We start from the raw sequence: 23,614 nt of genomic DNA on the forward strand, positions 1-23,614 counted from the left end.
CATCACCGCTATCAAATGGCGTAACATTGTCATTACCCTAAAAAAAAAAAAAAAATCCCCCCCATTAGCAGTCATTCCCTGTTCCCCAACCCCCACCTCCTGGCAGCTACCAATCTACTTTTCCGTCTCCGAGGCCTAAGTAACTTCTTGCTACACAATATACACGCCATCAACTATCAGAATGCATCCCTCGCACCGCCGAAAAGAAAGAAAACCCGAGGCAGCTTTGATTCTCTATAGAGGTACAGCATCAACCTCCTTGCTCTGCGACCTTGGACAAGTTGTCGAACTGGATCTTGTTTCTTCCTAAGATGAAGAAGTTTCGCCGCGTGCGAGGGCACCTTCAGGTTAAAAAATAAACCAGCAACCCCCCGCCCCCCCCCGAAAAAAAGCCAAAAGAAACCCTCAGGCTCTGGTCCCGTCCTCCGCCCTCGGTAGCCTTTCCTGGGCTTTCTTAATAAATGTTTTTCTATCATTAAGACTTCACAGCAGAACTGCTGCAGCCCGCCGCCCCCGCCGCCCCGGGCCCCACAGAAGATGCTTCCTCCGCTTCCTCTAGACCGTCCCGTGGCTTCTGGGCGGCCGCGGAGAGCCGAGCCGCAGAGCCCGGGAGGGAGGCTCGGCGCGCCGGCCCCGCAGGAAGCCTCGCCCAGCCCGGACCCCGCCCTCCCGCTCCGGCTCCCGCTCCCGCTCCCGCGCCCGCGGCGCCCCCGGAGGGAGCCACCGCCGCGCGCGCCCCCGGCGGGGCGGGGCGCGGCGCGCGGGGGCGGAGCCAGCCACGGGCGCAGCCAATCGCGGCGGCGGCGCGTCCCGGGGGTCCGCGGCTCGCCGGGCGCGCGGGGGGCGGGGCTCCGCTTGACAGTGGCGGTCGCCGGGCGGCGGAGCCGGGGCGCCGCGAGCGGAGCGCGGCTCAGGGAGCGCGAGCGGCGCAGGCGGCGGCGGCGGCGGCGGCGCCCGGTCCCCGCCGGCTCGGGCTCTGGGCGCGGCCAAGTAGCTTCCCGCGGCGGCGGCGGCGGGCGATGCTGCGGGTCTCCCCAGGCGCCGGTGTCCTGGCCTCTTCCTAAAGGTACTCAGCCTCGCTCGCCCCTTCGTCCGGGGCACCGCTGCGCCCGGCCAGCGGCTTTGTGAGCTCCAGGCTCCCCGGAGCGGGTGGGTGGGGCTGGGCGGGGCCGCGCCGCCTGGGCTGCTTCCCCCGTGAGGAAGAGGGTGGGGGCAGAGGGAAGCAGGGTGCGGGGGGAGGAGGGCTGTCTCCGGGCAGCAGCTGGCTGCATCCCCGTCCTCCATCCTCCTCCTATCTCCATGTGGTTAGAAAGAGGTTTTGTTGCAGGACAAAGTTTGATGCTAAGACTTGAGGAGCCAGGCTCGGGGGTCCCAGAGGCCCGCCCCTTTAAAGAGAGTCGAGGCAGCCTGTGTTCTGAACATGGGCATGCAGAAACCCAGGCCACTTTCTAACCCAAGCAGCATTCCTGACACAGGCCGTTTCTTGAGGGAATTCCTCTGTGGGAATCCCCCTTAGGGAGGGGCTTCGGATACAGGGCATCCAGACCCCCCCCGGCCCCCCCCCCACATACATTATGGCTTTTGCTTGAAAACAGTGCAGCAGGTGATCGGCCGGCCCCCATGTTCTTCCTTCCCTAGAATGGGTGCAACCAGTATCTATACTCTAAGAGCTTTAAAAATTTAAGTCAGCCTTCTAATTAAAGATCCCCAAGCACCAATGTGTCCAAGGTGCCAATGATTTCTTCTGTCAAATCTTGAATAGTTTCTTACTACCATATGCTACCAATCAGCTTTCTTTGAGTGCTGGGCGGGTGCTGTGGAGCACAGGAAAGGGAGGAGAAGTTGTAGCCCGGCTCTTAGGGTGGGAGGTGGGAGGTGGGAACAAAGAATACAGAACACGTCTACCCACTTGAAGATGGGAGAAAGTTTTAACCTTCAAAATAAGGTAGCTTACCTGGGGATTTTTGCTTTACAAAACTTCCTCCAATGCAGAGAAATCATTAGAGTGAGACTGAGTTTTTCACAAGATTGCGGGAACAGGCCTATTTTAAAGTAGCTCACGTGGCTATCCCTTTGACTTAAAATTTGCAGATTTCAATAAATACATGTAGATTCTGTTTAGGTCTAATAAACATTTCTGATCATACTTGTGGATTATCAAGCTTACTTTATTCATTTCTAACTAAGACATATTCATACTATAAAACAACTACATAATACCAATTTATGGGCCCTGGAGACACCATAGTCAAGGACCCTTGACCAGACATCCTGTTCTGGTCCATAAGATTTACTCGACACCAGGAACATAACTCCTGTAAGAGCATTTATATTATAAAGAGAAAGAAACTTCCTTAGTGGTGACACAGTAGTGTCCAAATACTGAGCACATACTATGTGCCAGATATATCACTAAGTTTTTACATATATTGTTACTTTAAATCTCATAGTCTACCTGTTTCAGGGACTAAGGAGATATATAATTTTCCCAAGATTATGTGTCAAGTCAATGATAGAGGTGGGATTTGAACCTGGATCTATTTGATTCCCTGCCCATGCTCCTTACCACTACTGTATGCTATCTCCCAGCCCCTCCTGAAATAGACTTGCCATATTATAATGTAGTAGGAAATACTGTGTCTACTGGCCTCTTGGATTCAAGTCCTTTATAGACTGTTTCTCCCTCCAGGAACTCAACACTATGCCTGTGCCCAGCAAGTATTCCCTTCACCAAAGGGCAACATGAAGAACTCCCCAGATTCCCCCTTAAGCCTCACTCCCCAGCATGTATATCAGATATCTCCAGACATATAAACTCCTTGTCCTTTCAGAGAAGTGGGTTCTGGAAGACAAGTAGACAAGTGTTTCCCTCACTGCCACTTAACGAGCAATCTCTACCCTCTCAGTCATCCAAGTCTGTTTTAGCTCTGCACATATAAGTACACACCACCAGTTGGCAGCAATACATCCCCTGCAGTGTTCACACTGGCACACTCATCTTCCTGTACCAACTGTCAGAGAATTCCTGACACAGGCCAGCCTATTTAAAAGGAAAAACTGAAACAAGGTTGCTTGCTGGGGACAGTGGTATTAGTCCAGAGAATTCTTGGATTTTCCACTGCTGACCAGAAAGGGAATTAACATAGGGTCCTAGGAGCAGGAAGTAGGCCTTCCCCATAGTGTGAAATGCCATGTACATGGTGTAGCCCATTAGCAACACTATTGAAGATAATGTGTTCACTGTATAGAAACCCATTTACCTGTTACCTTGGTGATGGGTGTGGCCACACACCTGTTTATGATTTGATTACTCACTTTTACACTAACACAGTTGTCACTGGCTGAATGGTATCAAAAACTGATGTCACACTTGTGACACAGTGAGCTTTGAAGCTGTGCCTAAAAAATTGTGTGTGTTATAATCGACAGCCATTGTTTTATCATTTCTCCTCCCTAGGGGTGTGTGTGTGTGTGTTTTCTGTCTCCCTTGGTATAGTTTTCAACTCTCTCTGGTTCCAAAATAATTCGAAGTACCAAGCCTAAAGAGAAATAGATGCATTTTTGAGCTCAGGCCATATGCTGCCTGGAAACATATCCTTGTAGTTGGCATTTTACTCATGTTACTCTAGTGCTAAGAACCTCAAAGTCCCGTATGCACGCTTTGGGATTTCAAATGGACTCTCCTGTCTAATTATTTCACTCCTTACCCTACAGCAGTTGGAAGGTTTGAGTTTAGAATACAGCCCCAGCACCTCCCCTCTAAATTCTCTAAACTGCCAAAAACTGGAGCAGCACTAATTAAAGTTGGGAAAGTAGAACATGAGGTTTGCTCATTGTCACACTCTTGGATGAGAATGGGAAATGTACCAAAAACGCTGGGGATAAGGAGATATGTAGACTTCTTTTTTTTAAGATTTTATTTATTCATGAGAGACAGAGAGAGAGAGAGAGAGAGAGAGAGAGAGAGAGAGAGAGGCAGAGGGAGAAGCAGGCTCCATGCAGGCAGCCTGACGTGGGACCCAATGTGGGACTCGATCCTGATCCCGGGTCTCCAGGATCACCCCCTGGGCTGAAGGCGGAGCTAAACCGCTGAGCCACCCGGGCTGCCCAAGATGTAGACTTCTTTAAAATGACTGGTGATCTACAAAAGTACACCAAATTGATACCACAGAGTGCACCTAAAGTTGGGTTTGTACAGATACTTTATTGACTTAAAACTGTCCATTATCAACAAACTTCTACTTTGTATTCTATTCTATTTATAAAACTTCTCATTAACTAGCTATCTATTTTTGTTTCCATATTTCATCAAAACTAAAATGTCAGTGCTTATAAGATATAGCATTATTTTTATGTTATATAAGAAGAAAGACAAAATACTGCCAATTATATTATAATACACATGCCACCATGACACTGTGTGAATCAGTCACACTACTTTCTCATTGTTTTCAATCTTCCATCTCTTCCATGGGTTTTGATTCTTTTTCCTGTTTGTTGCTTCATTAGTGTTGCTTCCCTAAGCAATGTGTGATAGGTAATGGGTTTGCATATATCTTGGTAACAAACTGTAACAGATTCCTCTTCTGTGTCTTTCTTTTTTCAATCTGGTAAAGTATTTGGATCTTGCTTTGCAAGGTAATATGGAAATGCCAAACAAAGACAAATGTTTCCCTTAGTAATATAACATTTATGTCCCACTGCTCTGTTTCTGTGCTGTGGTGCATACACAATAACATCTTCTTTCAGTGCCAAATCATAGTGGAATCTTTCTAAAAAACCGTTTAAGTGGCAATTAAACAGAACACATGTAGTGCCAACAATGCCCATAATTTAGAAGTGATAACAAAATGAATAGCTGTGACCAAATTTATGCATGTGCAGAGAAATGACGATGGTTCTGTGACTACTGCCAAGTTATCAGCAGTTTTAAGATACCATCAATATTAAGACATCCCATTTCAGAGATGCTAAAATGTGAAAAAAAAAAAACCAAATCAATGAAATATGCTAATCTGTGCCTATCTAATTTTATTGACCCTATTGATTCATTGTGCAAGGACTTTTTCTGTATTGTTCTCTACTATATGCTAGCCACTTAAGGATAGTCCATGACACAGTTAATCTGCTCAATAAATAAATGTCCATAGAATAAGTGAATGAATATCCTCCCATGGAAGGCATGGAGACACATCAAGTAGTTCTATACTCTCCTGCTGGTTAGGAAATGTGTTCTTAAAATTATGACATTGACAGAAATGTCAGACATAGAAAAAAGGTATAGACCAGCATTAAGTCCTTAATTTTATTTACAGATCCCTATTCAAAATATGTTTTGCCATTACAAAAACTAGTCTAGGATGGAAGAAATTCCATTATAGCTTTCATTAATCTTTGATCACTGAAAGAATTTATAACAACATAATACCTTGATTCTTTCATAGAATCCCAAATCATAAATTGCTTGAATTTTATGCTTTGTTCAATTTCTTGTACTTGTCCTACTAGATATTTGCCAGAAACCAGAATTAATAGGTACATGCTTTTCTTTCAGTAGACTCCTCTGAAACAGAAATTCAGTGGTGGTGACCTTGTCCTTGTACATCTCTGAGAGAATATATATGTTTGTATACATGCACACACTTTAAGGCCTTGTCTTACAGTCTACTTTTGTAACCCACCAAAAAGGCCATCTCGACATTTTGACAAAGAAAAAGATGAAAAGAAAGAAGGAAAACCTTGCCAGGCAATACAGCCCTCCTTCTGTCATTGTTTCCGCTTCCTTATTGCTAGACCACTCATGGGCTTCTGATATACATTCAGTCTGCTTGCTTAGGGAAGAATAAATAGTGTGTGTCTTCCCCCATGTACAGGTAAAGCAGTGTGTGCTGTGAAGAGACCTGGCAAATAGATCAGAGCTTTCTCTTTCATATGATAAAAAATAATTATTAATTCAGTCTTTTTGGTTGTACACTAAATGGACTTATGTATAATTACTTTTATTAAGCATTATTAACATGCAGCCAGACCTTAAAAGTTTTATTTGTTTAGAGAGCTTGCACATGCTTTCATGTGAGTGGAGAAGGGGCAGAGGGAGAGAGAGAATCTTAAACGGAGTGTGGAGCTGACCCCAGGTCTTGAACTCCGGACCCTGAGATTATGACATGAGTTGATATCAAGAGTCAGGTGCTTAACTGACTGAGCCACCCACACTCCCCAATGACAAAAATAATTTAAACTTATTTTTACCGAACACACAGGGTGGGATGAAAGAAAAACAGAATAATCTTAGCTGCCAATTCTATGATTATGTGGGATGTTTTAATTAGGTATGGTAAGACATGCAGGCATGGAAATGACTCTCATAAAGGAAGGAATTTATTGTGCTCACAGATCCCTAGAAGCAGGAGGCACATACGTCATGCAGGGCCACATGGAGGTGGAGGGAGTAAGGGGTGAATGTAGGCAAGAGAAGAAACAGGGGAGCCAGGGCCCAGTTTAGGACTGAGTAATTTCAAAGAGCTTGGGGCACAGAGCCTGTCCCTAGTTGTCTGGTACCTGGCCCTGGGGTGATGAGGGCAGGTGGACAGCAGCACTGAGTGTGAGGGTCTGAGTATGGGCTCTAGATTGATTGGTTTGCATATGAAAGGCATATTGGAAGGCAAATTATTTATCCCTAGAAATTAGCTCACCCTGTGAGGGGCAGTGCCTGCTGGGTCATGAAGACCCCAAGAAGTTGAAACATCAGAATACTGAAAATATGTCGTAGTTAATATATAGAAATTTTAAAAATAGTCCATTAATGAATTAGCCCCATATACACATGGAGTATTTAGCCAAATGTGCATGAATGCCTTGCTCGGGATCTGACACATGGTACTCACCCAGTAAACATTAATTACATCTGAGTTGTGGTACCAGATGGTCCAGCCATGCTCACAGTCAGCCTTTGCTGCATATTGCCATCAGGTGCACAGTGTTCATCTTGAGAAAAATAAAAAAATAAGGAACCACACTGCATAAAGGATCCCCAAATGAAAGATGAACCACTCAGGATGAAGAGAAGGCAAAACTGTTAAATTATTAAAAACATAAATCAACTCTTAAGCAAATACATCTTTAAGATCTTAAAATCTATAAGGTAATTATATGTTTGGGGTAATTCCTTATTCACCGTGGATTTGGAATATTAGAAAAAGTCAGGAAACATGAAAATTTCAGGAAACTTATAGAAAGCTTGTTTCTGTGTAAAATTTGGAGTTGCAAAGGGAATTGTGTATTGTAAATGTCATGCTCAGGAGTACACTTGTAAACGTGAGTTACTCAAAGTAGAATCAAACATACTATTAGTGTGGAGACACAGGTCTAGGCATAGAGTATTTAAAATATACCTGTGCTTTACTGATGCTTGATGGAGGATAGCGATGAGTGGGATGGACGTGGGGTTAGACTCAAGACATTACTTTTTTTAAAAAAGTGTTATTGAAGTATAGTTGACACACAGTGTTACATTAGTTTTAGGTGTGCAGGTAGTGATTTGACAAATATATACATTATGCTATGCTTACCACAATGTAGCTACCATCTGTCACCATTTAACACTATTAGATTATATTCCCTCTGCTGTACCTTTCATTCCTGTGACTTATTCTTTTCCACAACTGGAAGCCTTTACCTCCCACTCCCCATCACCCATTTTTGCCCATTTTCCTGCTCCCCTCTCCTCTGGCAACCATTAGTTTGTTCTCTATATTTATGGGTCTGTTTCTGGTTTTTGTTTGTTTTGTTTTTTAGATTTCACAAAGAAGTGAAATCACATGGTATTTGTCTTTCTCTGGCTTATTTCATTTAGCATAATGCCCTCTAGGTCCATCCATGCTGTAGAAGATGGAAAGATCTCATTCCTTCTTATGGCTGAATTGTGTGTATGCGTGTGTATATGTGTGTGTATTTCACATCTTCTTTGTTCATCTCAATGAACACTTGAGTTACTTCAATATTAAAAATATGCTTTTTATGATAAATGGCAAGAATGCAGGAAGGTAGAAGTGTTAGGGCTCACAGTAAGTAGATGAGTTGTTGCAGTGGTCAAACTCGTGATTTCTCTTTCTGTGGTTGATTAATAATCGTAATGTCTTTAAAGTCCAGTGACTTTTCCTTAGAATCTTGACCATGCATGTTAAGAAATAATAATGAATACGTAAGTGGGAGGTCCATGTAATAATAGAAGAGTAATTTCTTCTTATTGCCTTCTGCTTACAATTCTTTCCATTTGGGAGCAGCCCGGGTGGCTCAGTGGTTTAGCGCCACCTTCAGCCCAGGGCCTGGATCCTGGAGACCTGGGATCAAGTCCCATGTCAGGCTTCCTGCATGGAGCCTGCTTCTCCCTCTGCCTGTGTCTCTGCCTCTCTCTCTTTCTGTGTCTCATGAATAAATAAATAAAATCTTTAAAAAAAAAAAACAATTCTTTCCATTTGTAGCTCTTGTACACATCTACTTTGCATTGTGTAAGAGCTTATCTATGTTGATGGAAATTGTAGGGATGTTTTCTCTGGAGCACAGCTGCTACCCCATTGTGTTTCCAAACTGACATCATAACTCTTTTATTAAAGTAACAGTATTAGCCTAAACTGGACAATGAAAGATTTTCTGCCTGGTTTATGTTGCTGACCTAGATTTGATGTTGGCCAGGACAATCCTTGGGTTTATCCACACCAGTGAAGAAATATCTCTTAACCTAATATATGTCTTGAAATCCAGGCTTTTATGTGCTTTTGAACTCTTAATTTCATACACAATTTAGACCCATATGAAAATGGAGTATTCAGTCAAATGAGATAATGTGCAGAAGCATTTGAATTGTCAAAATAAAAAAAACGTGATGAACAATTATATCTACATGAGTGCTGCATGTTGCTTTCAATGTCAGTGATACTCATGAGTCCTTTGCTTTCTGGAGCCCTTTTCTTTGTGTTGATGCATATAAGTGAGACCCTGTAGGGGGAGGGGGAGGTGAGAGGGAGCAGCCTTCCTGGATCTGTTCTAAAGTATTTGCATTCTATTTTAGTTTTAACCTTTATGAATTTGAATTGCATTCTTTTGGTGGTGGAGTGGAAAGAGGCATATCCTTGCTTATCTTTTCAGCCCTAGAGCTTAGAAAAGTACCTATAAATAAATAATAGGAACCTATTAGATATTTGCTGATTTAAAATATATTGTTTGGTTGACATGGGAATTCCTACTCTTCTTTGACACAAAGATTCTTACTAATAATGAAATAAAAGTCTCACATAATATTTGATAATTTGATAGTTAAATTATCAACACTGAAGTATCAAAAACGTCAAAACTGAAATTTTAACAAATAGAAGTCATCAAGATAAACTTGGCTTAACAAATTAAAAAATTTGTTAAAATGGGGGCACCTGGGTAGTTCAGTCAGTTAAGCATCCCACTCTTAATTTTAGCTCAGATCATGATCTCAGGGTATTGAGAGTGAGCCCCATGTTGGACTCCATGCTAGGTGTGGAACCTATTTAAGATTCTCCTTCTCTCTCTCTGATCTTCCCTCCCTAAAAAAAAAATCTATTACAAATGATCATTATTAAAATTCTATGATATGGGACTGAAAAGTAGAGAGACACAAAATGTATAGAAATTCTAGATTTTGATTTAGATTACCTAGGGAACTTAATGTAAGACACACAAATAAGCAATACAACTTTGAAGGAAAGGTCAATTACTTAGTGAAGTTTGCTAGAACAAAAGAATAACAGTTTGAAGAAGAGAAAACAGTAAGAAAAAGAATAACATATTTTGGTTATAATCAAATACAGGTTTCCTCTGCTATCAAAAGTAGAGCGTTCCTGTGAAGCCTTTTGTAAGCCAAGAGGGTGTAAAGTGAAAAAGCAATTACCATTTTGTAAAAGTGAAAATCTTCTTCATATTTCTTTTGGTTAGTGAAAACAAGTACTAACATTGGTCTTTTGTAAAAGGTAAGTGGTGTAAAGCAAACTTTCAGATAGCAGAGGAAACCTGTATTGTAATAAATTTCAGATAAGCCATAGTATTGAATGTTGGAGAAAAAAAAGAAATACCATGTAATAGATATTTGTCCAAACCTATAGAGCATACAACACCAAGAGTGACCCATAACATAAACTGTAGACTTTAGGTGATTATGATGTGTCCATATTGGTCATCAGTTATAACAAATGCCCCACTCTGATGGAGGACGTTGATAATGGGGGAGCCCCATACATGTGTAAGGGGGCAGGGGCATATGAGAAATCTTTGTACCTTTACCTCTGTTTTGCTGTGAATCTAAAACTGCTCTAAAAAATGCAATCTCAATATAAAAGAGAAGAAAAGGAAAGGGAGAAAAGGAAGGAAAGGAGAGAGGGAAGGAGAAAGGAAGGGAGGGAAAATAAGCAAAGTAATGTATTATGCCAGGTGTGAAGGCCATGAAGATTTTTCTAAATGTTCATGTCATCATGACAGATGCAGGGACGCTTGGGTAGCTCAGTGGTTGAGCATCTGCCTTTGGCTCAGGGCAGGATCCTGGATCCTGGGATGGAGTTGTGCATGGGGCTCTCTACAGGGAGCTTGTTTCTCCCTCTGCCTATGTCTCTGTCTCTCTCTCTGTGTCTCTCATGAATAAATACAATCTTAAAAAAATAAAAACAAAACAACAAACAAAAGACAAATGCATTGGGATATAAAAAAGTGAAAAGCATTTAAATAAGGAAATATAATAAAATAATTCTAAAAGGTAAAATGACAGGATGAGAAAGAACATGGGTAATAAAAACTTATCCAAAATATGTAAGACTGGCTCAATTGGAAGAGCATGTACTCTTGTTCTCTGGGTCAAGCCCCATGTTGGGAGTGGAGAGTACATAAATAGAGAAATTAAATAAATAAATAATACATACATAAATACATAAATAAATATAAACTTAAAAAATAAAATATGTAACAAGTTGATGTGAATATGGGATATGTGGTATGACTACTCAGATTCTGGTGCATAAGGTGTTGAGGAAGATGAGCAGACATTTTGGACACTGAAATACAGATGTTAGATCATCACATGATAACATCCAGAGCATAAAACACACAGATTAATTGCTGCCGCTTAAATAGGTGTAGTTTGTCCTTTGACAAAAATCAAAAGTGATTTGGAAAGTTGGAAGTCTGTGTCTGTTGACTTCTTTTTTATTTGTCGAACAACAAAACAAAAATAATGATAATCTTTGAACCACCCTAAAGAAATTAGATCATAGGGACTTTATTCAGAAACCACTTGCGATAGAATTACATATCAGGATTTTCTTTTTTTTTTTTTTAAGATTTTATTTATTCATGAGAGACCCAGAGAGAGAGAGAGAGAGAGAGGCAGAGACACAGGCAGAGGGAGAAGCAGGCTCCATGCAGGGAACCTGACGTGGGACTCGATCCTGGGTCTCCAGGATCACGCCCTGGGCTGAAGGCGGTGCTAAACCACTGAGCCACCCAGGCTGCCCCATATCAGGATTTTCGTCTTTTACTTAGATGTTTTTCCAAGCAATATAAACAAATCCAGCAAAAGGATTTTTTTTTAAAACAAAAGGAGAACTTTAATAAGCTTTTACGGCACTGCAATTACAGGAATATTAACCCATAACATGCAATAGAAATGATGATGCCTTCTGGACATATTTGACAGATAAACCTGACGTTACAGTTAATAGCAACATATTCTACTGAAGAAAACAAATGCAACTTAGTTCAGCTTTCAGGTTAGAAAATGTATGTTTTTACTGTAATCTCGATTAGCATTTAGAAAGTTTAGTTTTCCTTTTCTAACCTCTAAGAGACAGTTATGATTTTTTAATGCAATCATAGTATGCAACCGCTTTCACATTGGACACTCAACAGTATGGACACTCAACAGACTCTAATAGGAGTATCTCCACCATAGTTTTATCTCTTAAAAGCACACTTATCCGAAACAGCATGTAAGATTTTGCAATTTGATCACGCTTATCCCAAACAGTACTTAAAGTTTTTAAATTTGGTCTCAATCCTCATAAAATATTCACTTCATCATTATTTTTCTTAACTCTATAGAAACTGCAGGTGAAAATTCTGCCTCTGTGAGTACTGAGAATGGGGAATAATTTTCTTGACTATGAAATGATCAGAATAAAAGTTGGAAGTCTTTTGAACAGTGGCTACAGTATATTGGATATGTTTTTGGAATAGGAAGAGCTTTGACACAGCCTGACCTGGACTTGCTATCCCCTCTTCCACAGAATGAGAAGTGAATCAACACCTGTTGAAGACTGTGGCTAGTGCCAAGCCGATGGCATTACAGTCTCTCCTTACTTCATTTCACCCCCATAGCAGTCCCCTGTGTAATAGACCCAGTTATCATCTCTATTTTACAGGTTAGGAAACTGAAGATCAAAGAGGTTAGATATTTTTACTTAATGTCACCCTGATAGCAAGTGAAGAAGTTGAGAGAAGAACTCAGTGTTTGACCCCAGAATCATACATTTAAGCACCTCCATAATACTCCCAGCATATAAGCTTGACATTCCTCAGCCTTAGCTTCCTTGTCTATAAAATGAAGCCACTGATTTCTACTGGGCAACTTTGTTGTGAGTTTGCAAGAGAATATATATAAAATATCTAGTGCACTAGTGGCCTGATACAGAGTAGTTGTCTATTGTTATTGCTACTTTTGTTGCTTTTGGAAATGACTGTAATGTGAAGCCAAGTGAAAATCCTATTTTTGTCTCTCAAATTTAGCCCGGTCATGTCTATTGCTATGGCATCCATTCTATCAAGCTGTTCACCATCGTATAGCTATAGAAACTTCCTTGCTGGCATCCATAATCCACTCTAGAACATCCTCTTCTCCAAAACCAATCTTTGCTACCTCACATGGAGTGTCTAGATGACTAGAAAGCAGCAGAAGTGGAAACAAACACTTTAAAGTGGGGGTGCTGACCAGCATTACTCTGCAGGAATTCTCTGCACCCACTCAGCAAAACAGTGGAATTAAATCCATCAAAAGTAGAACATATCCACTCAACACTCTTGATGCCAAGAATTGGGGAATTCTTACCTTCATTTGCTATTTTTTTTTAAGTCCTGGATATTTTATCTTCTCAAGTAAGAAGAAAACCATTGGCAACCCTAAGTTTACTCTTGAAGCAATGACTAGGGTACATTTAATTAAAGATTCCATGAGTTTGTAAGTAGTTAGCAGGTCTTTAACATTCTTGTAAATATACATAAACCACATCTTCTTTATCCATTCATCTTTCGATGGACACCAAGGCTCCTTCCACAGTTTGGCTATTGTGGACATTGCTGCTATAAACATCGGGGTGCAGGTGTCCTGGCGTTTCATTGCATCTGTATCTTTGGGGTAAATCCCCAACAGTGCAATTGCTGGGTCGTAGGGCAGGTCTATTTTTAACTGTTTGAGGAACCTCCACACAGTTTTCCAGAGTGCCATTAGAAATGACAAATACCCACCATTTGCTTCAATGTGGATGGAACTAGAGGGTATTATGCTGAGTGAAATAAGTCAATCAGAGAAGGACAAACATTATATGTTCTCATTTATTTGGGGAATATAAATAATAGTGAAAGGGAATAGAAGGGAAGGGAGAAGAAATGTGTGGGAAATATCAGAAAGGGAGACAGAACATAAAGACTCCTAACTCTGGGAAACGGAACTAGGGGTGGTGGAAGGGGAGGAGGGCGGGGGGTGGGGGTGAATGGGTGACGGGCACTGATGGGGGCACTTGACGGAATGAGCACTGGGTGTTATTCTGTATGTTGGCAAACTGAACACCAATAAAAAATAAATTTATTATTAAAAAAAACATTCTTGTAAATATATTGTAGTAACTGAAATTTACATTGCATTCCTCCTGACTTTCCTTGAAGAGGTCTGGAGCATCCACTTAGGAGTTTTTAGTAATCAATTATGAAATTGCTTGTTTATTCTCATAGGTTCAAGACCTTGACTATGTGACTCCTGATTAATATGTTAAAAATATTGTAATGTATCTAAGATGCATTAAATACATTTTAATATGAATATGTTATGAAAATATTTTTATCACACAAAGAATGTGTTCAGTGTTGGAAAATTTAAAGATTTAGTTAAGCAAACAGAAGAATATAAAAGCCATCCATAATCCTGCCTCCTAAGTGTGATCATTGTCTGCATTTTGCATGTTCTCTCCCACATTTCCATCTTTTCACACATATTGTGCACAAAAAATGGAATCATTTAATAAACTGTTTTATAAGTTGCTTTTGTCAAACACAATTTATCCCAAGTATTTCTACATGATAGTAAATCATTACATAGCTTTTTAGACAAACTACAAGTTATCAGACCTAGGTCCTTGTGTTTTGAGACTCTAGAAAAGCCTCCCCTTAGCCCCAAGGCTGAGGACTACGTCTTTCTCTACAAGACATACCCCTATCTTGAGTTTTAGCGTAGCCCAAGTTCGGTTTCACTTCCAAAGTGAGAGCTCTGCATCTGGACTCCTACCTCTGCCTGGTATTGCTACTCTCGTTATCATGAGCTTCTCACTATTTTCATCATCTAAGAAGGGGTGTCAGAGTCATCCTGGTGATTCTGACATGGAAATACAAATGAGCTTTTTCTGCTTTGCATCCTCTGACAGATGAATGTCAGGAGACACACAACCCTGCCAACTGGCCTCTTAAAACCAAGCCCATCTGCCGATCAAAAGCTGCCATTCAGAACGCTGACACCCTCCCCATCTTACGATTTTAATTTCTATAACTGGCTCTCAATTACTGCTTCTCCTGGGAGCTGAGATGCCAACGATAATAGAACCCCACAGATAATAACCAAACTTTATGATAGTTTAAATCTCCTCCCCATCCATCTTTCAGCCAGATCTGCTCACAAATGGCCTGATTTGAGTTTCTCCTCCTTTTATTTTTTCTGATTAGTTCCTGATCCAGAGCCTAATGAGCAATGAGGTAGACAAAATTTGATTGCCAGAGAGATAAGCAGAACCCAGCCTGTCTTTATGTTCCTATAGTTTGAGGATATCAGTCTTTGAAACTTTCAGTGTCTTCACTGTGAAGAGCACTAAGTAGGGTGTTTTGTACTAGTAGAATCAGGTGCTTACTGTCCCTTCTTGGTTCTTTATCCAAATATTTTGCCCAAAAGCATATAAATTGCTTTTTTCTATCTGGATTCTGCAAAAGCCCCTTAAAACTCTTCAAACAAGTTCCAACTAATTGATGTTCATTTTTTTTTAATACTAACTTAAGCTCTTCTTTCCTCAGTCTGCCCTCTTATCTCCACCCTCCCACAAAATAAATATATATATATATGTGTGTGTTACATATATGTCGAATACATATAGACAAACATTTTGAAAAATGAATCGAGGCACCATTCTGTAACCTCATATATTTGTGTTCTTTTACCTTCTCCACCAAGGGGTCCTGAGCCTTGAAGTTGTCAGTAGCTGAGAGTGTAGCTCCAGGCATGCCAGTACCCTTTCCCCCCTGACCAGTGCGAGGCACCTGCCTTACTTCTTTAGCCCTCTCTCCTCCAATGTGAAGTCTTCTTTCAGCATTTCCATTTCTCTTCTGCCCTTCCTTTCCTTTTGTACAATGTCTTTTTCTATTTCCCTGACATCATTGTGCTCAACAAGGACATGTGATACATCTACAAGAACAAATTTTAAGACTGTGATATTTCCTGTGACCATTATGGCTGTTAAAGTCTCCTGAAACAGCACATTACCTGTTTATAAGATTTTCTTTCTTAAAGGAAGTCATCAGGCATTTGGCTTTCAAGGCATTCTTGGAGCTAGTTGAGTTGGATAACTGGAAGAAAGGGTTATTATTGCCTTCTGGTTACATCATAGATGCTGAGAAGGGCCATTTTGATTTAGACATTGTAGAACACTTACTTCTGAGCACATTCTCCCCATCTTTGCTTTATAAGTGGCTTAGTCCTTAGCACTAGTAGTGATTCAGGCCCTGTGGGACCACTCCAGCCTATTTGAATAAGCTATCAATAATATTAAAAGCCTTCCCAGACACTGATGTTTGCCAGCACTTACAGGCTAGTACAAATTGGATGAGTGCCTTTTGGGTGTTTTCAGCTTCTCCTCAGTGTTTGTTAAACAGTTGAGACATTTGTCAGAAATGTCAATTGGACACAAGCACATTATAGTATGTGCTTTTAATTGTATTTTTACTGCAACTTGATTCAGTAGAATCAAGTAGAACTTGATTTCTTGTTGGACATGTCCTTAGCACCGGAAAGAAATACTGGAAGCGTTGAATAGAAATTGTATGTGAATTATCCCCATTAAGTAGAAGACAGTCATAGCTGGCACAGTCTCTGGACTGGCTGCAAGGACTGTTGATTAGGAGACAGAGAGGAGGAGCCCAGGGTCTGTGCCCTCCTCTCATCTCCTGCTTGACAGTGTCCCAGGCCCGCTGGCCCAGCCAAGGGCCAGCACCAGCTGGAACCTGGATTAGACAAACAATTCAAAGTTAAGGAGGGACCTGAGAAAAATGACGGAGGCACTATTGACTTCATTTGTATTCTGGATGAGATTCAGAACATCAATGATTTCTCCCTTGAAATTTGTGTGAAACATGGGCAACATGTACCCTTTCTTTTTTCTTTCCCTTTTCCCCCTCTTTTTTGGAAGAGAGGCTATAGCTTTGATCAAGTTCTTACAGGAATCTATGGCCAAAACGTGGTTAAGAACGACAGTTCTAGTTTTTCTCCCCTGTTTGTAATAGCCTCTTCTTTGCTGACTTTAAGTTTTATTCAAGTTGTTCTGAAAGAAAAGAAGTTTGAGATGTTCTAAACCTCCCAGATTCATCATCTATGGCTGGGAAAGGGGATGCTTTTAAAGCCAAACCCATATCTTCCTGAGTACCCAGTGAATCCAAGAAATTACAGAATCAGGGGATGGTGCTCTGATGAGGCTGAGCAGTATGGAGGGTGATACCATCCGCTACCAATGTGGCCTGACAGCTGGAGAGATGCTGGATGGCACAGCTAAGTGAGCAAACTGGGCTGCCATCTCAGTAAATGGGTTCTGTGAATAGATCTTTATTATTTGGGCTCAAGTGGGCCTAATTTCCACAGCTTTGTCTATAGCCCTAAACAGCTGAAGGTCCAAATACAGCTTCAGAATCCTAAATTTTAAAATATAGCCTACTAACACAGTACATTTGAAAATGTAAGAGTTTTTGAATCATAAGTGTAGCAAGAATTAATGATACTCCTTTTGTTTTCCATTCAGAATAGGAAAACAATATGTGAATTTTTTTTATTTTTGAAACAAGTTTTCTAGTAATATTTTAATATTGGTATTATCATCAGTATTGTAGAGAATGCTCAATCTTATTTTAAAACGGAGACTCAGACTAACCTTTATTTTGCCCTGATTGACTAAATTCCCCTCTGATAGTTCCCCTTTGAACTATCAGGTCTGCTCGTGAGTTTTATCTGTGAACTTGAGTGCAGTTTCTGGATTTTTGTGGTTGGATTTACTTTTTTGCCAAACTTTTGCGAGGTGGTCTCTGTTTTACTTGAACATCCATTAGGTAAGAGGATATGCTTTACTGAAAGAAGATCTTCACTGAGGATTAACCAGCCAAAGCAGAAGAAAGTGATGACAGACTGATGTTAATCTCATTATCCTATAGTTGATTCTAAAGCATTACTCCTTAAGTGCCAAATAGATACCTCTGTTGACAAATAGAATGCTTCATTTGGCATCAGCAGTAGCTTGGTGTATCTTTTTTGGAGGGTGTATGCAAAGTCTGTCACTTACTACTTCACAGTTACAATAAACCTCATGCATCTATCATTATGGGGGAACATGTTCTAAACATGTTAGTTTTTCAAATAATTCAATATCATTTTGTTGAGAGCCTCTAAACCAAGACTCTCACTTCTGTTTTCTGAGACAGAGAGTACTGAAGTTAACTTCCTCTTTTCTGGATTGCTTGGGCCATCTCTCTGAACATGTCTTTTACCTTCTGGGGCTTAAACCTGTGTATGTGGGATGATTTGTCCATTAAGCTAAGTTACCCCAAATGTTTGTGCTTTCTGACATTTTGCTATGATTTTTATGGACCTTTTCTGTCACGTGTTGTCAAAATAACTTTCCATGCCTGTCAGAGTATTTAATATACAACTATTCCCTACAGTTACAGGAATTGTTCCATTCCTTTCTTATGTTACAAAAAACACTTTAAAAATGTTATTCCTTCAGAAAGAGTAAGAGGGTTGGACGGACAACATTTAATTCAGGACAATGATGTTTATTGGTTTTAATTATTCTCAAAATGGACTTAGGTTAAAGAATAGCTTCTCGTTCATTATAATGGGGCAGGTAAAAATCTAAAATATGCCTTACAATTGTTAGATTTTGAACTCTTCTGAAACTATAAGCACAAAGTCTCTTATCCAGCTTCACCTGAAGTCAGTCTACTAATTACATCTTGACCAAAAATTTTGCCTTAATTTATATTGCATAAAGTGTATTGTAAATAACATGAATGATAAGATAATGCAAATAAAACAACCTAAAAGGGAAATAGAATGGGAGCTTTGGAGAGCTAACATCATTATGCATAGAAATGTAACTTTTCAATAAATATAGAGAGATTTAAATATATTTAGAGTTCTGTGTCTACCAGATTTAAGGTACTGGCTACACAATAAATGGCTTGATGACATTTTTCCTAGTGCAAATATCATCTTTCCTAGTACATGCTTAACAATAAAAACTTGTATTTATTTTCTATTAATTCATTCTTTTGTGGAATGTAGTCAATACCTCCATTATTCATTACACTTCCCAATTCTTACTTATTTCACAATGCTTTCTTCAGCATTATAAATAGATACATTTTAGTCTATAAAAATTAAACTTCTGCAGTTTGCTTGCTTAAGACTTCTATACAGTTTGGAGATATTGGCTGTAAATAGTTTAATTAGATGCTATGTAATAAGATAAAAATATATTTAAGTTATAAAGAAAAGTCTGGTCACTGCACCAACTTCTTGTTTCATTCTAGAGCACCATTAAAGTTCCGTTTTTTTTTTCCTTTTCATTCCACACTAGTATCATTCATAATCCTTTTTGTCCACCTAGAGATATGGTGACTGATCAACAAATCGACAAAACTGATTATTCTGCATGTGTAAACCAGATAATTTAGGCCCTCAAACCGTTCTCCACCAGAAATATTTAGTTGCTTTGCTCTAATAGCGAAATTCATAGCATAGTTATAAATCATCTTATTAGATTTTTTTCATGGAACAAAAGTTTTGTTTTCCTATTAAATGATCAGTCTATTGTATTCCAACAGAAAGAGGTATAATCACCCAATACTGTCTCAGTTCACTTTCCTTGTTTACCAAAATAACACATCTACCCACCTCCCTCACAATGAACCTGCTCTTGGGTTTACTGGGTGAAATCTTTGTCCAATGGGTGAGGAGAAGCAGACCCTCCAGACAATGGTCAACAGCACAAGTATTTGACTTAGGGGCTGGCTTTAAAGCCAGTTGAGCAATATGGATACGGCAGTATGGACAAATCTAGATTTGTTCTTGATTGCCACCTTTCTCTAGAGTGTGACCCTTGGATTTAGAAGGTGTGATGAACAGCAACAAAAAGATAGGAAATCATACTGCTAAACAGAACCCTTCTTCTGGGCAGTAATAACCCAAGTTGAACAACTCCAAGCCATTTCTCCTACGCGTGGTAACTAATCTCAACTCCAGCACCTGGACCAGGACCCAGCACATAGTAGGTGCTTAGTTTTTCATCTTAAAATGAGAATAATAATGCCTATTTCATAGGTTTGCTGTGAGGGAAAATCAGGAGAATATTTAAAGTGCTCAGAACTCTGCCCAACACATAATAAGCTCTTATTATAAAAATGAAACCAGAAACTCAGAACTAATTTAAGTATGTCTTATTGTAGGCAGTTTGGTCTCTCAGCCTGGGATCATGATGGAAGACAGGGAAGCCCTGGTTTAATATTTTTAAACTGTCTCTGAACTCTAATGAATGCCTTTATGTTCCTTAAGGTCTGAGCATTTTTAAAAACAAACGTCATTCAGAAAAAAATTGAAAGCAACAGCAAGATTTCTACATTGCAGATGGCCTGGAGGCAAAACTCCTTCTACATACCACTGCCATATTCAGGAAAGTTCATTCAGACGTCTGGTTGAAATCTCTCTAACATGTCAGAACCTGACTGACCTTGTGGACCTATTGCCAGGCCACAGCTTTTCCTGGGAGGACAACCTGTCTTCCCTCTGGGGCTGAGTGTAAAACCATGAGGCTCTAGGTTTGAAAATTAGAGCCTCATCCCAGTGCTGTTTAGCTGGTCCAGGTGGGAGCCTCAGTGATCTAACTAAGCCATTTAGATGAAATGAAAGATCAGGAAGTCAGAGAAAGAACGTGAGTTATGCGACTCCTCCAGCATGGTTAGCATTGGTCACGGAAGGGAAAATTACCTAAGGAAGATGTAATCAGCCAGATCATGCTGGCTTATCAACATCAGACCATGTTTCTGCATTTCTAATTCAATTATCTGGAAACCTATATAATTAAAATAAAAAGCATCCATGCTTTATGTCTTGATAGGAAAAAAAAAAGAAATATTAATGTTACTTTAGAAAATGACCTAGGGACCTGGGTGGCTCAGTGGTTGAGCGTCTGCCTTTGGCCCAGGGTGTGATCCTGGGGTCTGGGATCGAGTCCCACATCGAGCTCCTTACAAGGAGCCTGCTTCTCCCTCAGCCTAAGTCTCTGTCTCTTTCACTGTCTCTCATGAATTTAAATAAAAATCTTAAAAAAAAAAAAAAGAAAATGATCTGACTCTACGCAGGAAATGATCTCTTCTCACTCGCATTTTGCATTCCAGCCTAAAACAACCCTGTCCATAGCTCTATAATTAGAAATATAATAGTCAAAGCCAGGCTCTAGGAAAAATGTCCGATTCATTTTCTCCACCCCCACATGTACTATATTTGGTTTATTTTCTTCTTGCTCAATGAAGAAATTTTGTTTAAGTATGAGTGTCAGTAAATATAAAACTAGATAAATCACCAAGTTTATCATTTGGTGTATATTCTATTTTTATACCAGTTAATTGTGTTTGGGGACATAAGGCACAGGAAAGGCTTCCCTATACTATGCATATAGTAACTTTTCAGCCCATAGAAGTGTGTTGCATTTTGAATCCATGTGACAAGTAAGTACTTCTACCCTATATATCTGAAAGGAGGACACCCAATGTGTTACCTGTACACAAAAATGTGTCTCAAAAACTGACATAAGGATTAAAAATTGGTTTTCTGTTTAGACCTACATCAAATCCTAAGATATTTGGAAGTTAACTGGTATAAAATAACATCCTATTTCCTAGAAATAATTTAAAAGGCCCAGAGGTGGTGGTGGTTGTTTTTTAAGATTTTATTTATTTATTCATGAGACACACACACATACACAGAGAAAGAGGCAGAGACATAGGCAGAGGGAGACGCAGGCTCCATGCAGGAAGCCTGATGTGGGATTCAATCCTGGAACTCCAGGATCATGCCCTGGGCCGAAGGGAGGCGCTAAACCGCTGAGCCACCCAGGGATCCCCAGGCCCAAAGGTTTATACTCTTTTTCAAATAACTTTTATTAGGCACTTGCCCACAAGCATGCTATGGCCTGGTACGTGAACTTGATATTACAATATTGCAGCCATTTGCTTTCTAAGACTACAGTGGATCAAAGACAACTTTTATGCTGATGTGTAATTCTAGAAGTGTAAGGTTCCCTGGCCGTTTAGGGCCACACTTTCAGAACCTGCTCCTGTCCTAGACTCTACTCAGCTCTCCACTGGCACACACCAGATAAGCTCAGAAGTCAACTCGTCAGACCACAGGTGTTAGGTGCGTACCATTGCCTAATGGAGGCAAGAGATGAAACAAGAAAAATATGAGATAAAACTCCGACATATGAATAACTCAAGGTCTTTGAAGAGAAGAAATAAACATATGAGAAACAATTAATGAACAAACTATATTAAATTAAGTGTGAGGTTCAAAGTTTTTTTCCTATTATTACAGAATCAGTCAGGAGGAAATGAACTTACATAGAGCTGATTTTGTTAGACATAAGGAAGGTCAAGCTTCCCTGTGAGTTAGATACATATTGATTTGACAGCAAGACCTGAACTTGGTGCCTCTTAGTACTGATTGGTGGTTTCAGTAGCTGCAGTGCAGGACTGTAAGGTAGACATCCTTGAACTACCCTAAGTTATGTACTTGATCCTGTGTGAATTTAGACAAGACTGTTTGACATCACAGAGAAGCTGTACTCCATCTGACATAAGGCCAAGTAACCTATATATAATAGGTAACCTTTTTAAAAAAAACAATTACGTGATAAGCAAAAAGTTTGGCCTATAATCCTAGGAGTGGTTTGGGGAAGAGGGAAAGAGAGAAACTAGTTTATTTGCAGGTCATCCTTCTCAGGAAAAAAATTGTGCCGATTGTGGCTTGGTTTATTTGTTTAATTGTGGTAAGAGCACTTAAATGAGATATACCTCTTTTAACAAAAATTTAAGTATACTATACACTATTGTTGACTATAGGTACAATGTTATATCGAAGATCTCTAGAAATTATTTATCTTCCTTAACTGAAACTTTATGCCAGTTGATTAGTTGGTCCCCATTTCCTCCTCTCCCAGCCCCTGGCAACTACTACCCCAGTCTTTGATTCTATGAATTTGACTATTTTATATATGGCGTATAAGTGGAATCATGCAGTATTTGTCATTCTGTGATTGGTTTATTTCTTTTAGCATAATGCCCTCAAGGTTCATCCGTGCTGTCAACATGTTGTAGAATTTCCTTCTTTTTAAAAGGTGAATAATATTCCATTTTATGTATGCATCAGATTTCCTTTATCCATTTATCTGTTAGAGGACACTTAATTTGCTTCCATATTTGGCTTTTGTGAATAGTTCTGTAATGAACGTAGGAGTGCTAATATCCCTTCAAGATCTTGATTTCAGTTCTTTAAGAAAATATCCCAAAATGAGATTGCTGGGTCATATGGTACTTTTAATTTTTTCATAAAATTCCATGCTGTTTTTCATAGCAGTTACATCATTTTGCATTCCCATCAACAAGACACAAGTGTTCCAATTTCTCCACATCCTTGCCAACACTTGTCTCATTTTTTTGATGATAGGTATTTTGACAGGTTGTGGTTCTGATTTGCATTTTCTTGATGATCAGTGACATTGAACATTTTTTCATATACCGGTTTGCCATTTGTATGTCCTTCAAATCCATAGTCCATTTTTAAAGAATTGTAGGAGTTCCTTAGTATTTTAGAGATTAGCCCATAATCAGAACTATGGTTTGCAAATATTTTCTCCCATTTTGTTGTTTCCTTTTTATTCCAATTGCTTCCTTTGCTGTGAAGAAGTTTTTTAGTTTGATGTAGTCCCACTTGTTTTTTTTCTTGTTACCTGTGCTTTTGATGTCCTAGCCATAAAAT

The 23,614-nt window shown here is 39.8% G+C and overlaps 1 protein-coding gene across 1 annotated transcript in view; it reads left to right on the forward strand.

Annotated features, from left to right (window-relative positions):
• Window positions 1–939: 939 nt before the first annotated feature.
• FRY (FRY microtubule binding protein) overlaps window positions 940–23,614 on the forward strand; it is a 428,026-nt gene continuing 405,351 nt past the window's right edge. The window contains exon 1 of the mRNA XM_055317436.1: window positions 940–1,066. The gene's annotated coding sequence lies outside the window, so the exon portion shown is untranslated. The remainder of the gene's footprint in view (window positions 1,067–23,614) is intronic.

Source organism: Nyctereutes procyonoides, unplaced genomic scaffold (genome assembly GCF_905146905.1).
Source record: "Nyctereutes procyonoides isolate TBG_1078 unplaced genomic scaffold, NYPRO_anot_genome, whole genome shotgun sequence".
Classification (NCBI taxonomy): Eukaryota; Metazoa; Chordata; class Mammalia; order Carnivora; family Canidae; genus Nyctereutes; species Nyctereutes procyonoides.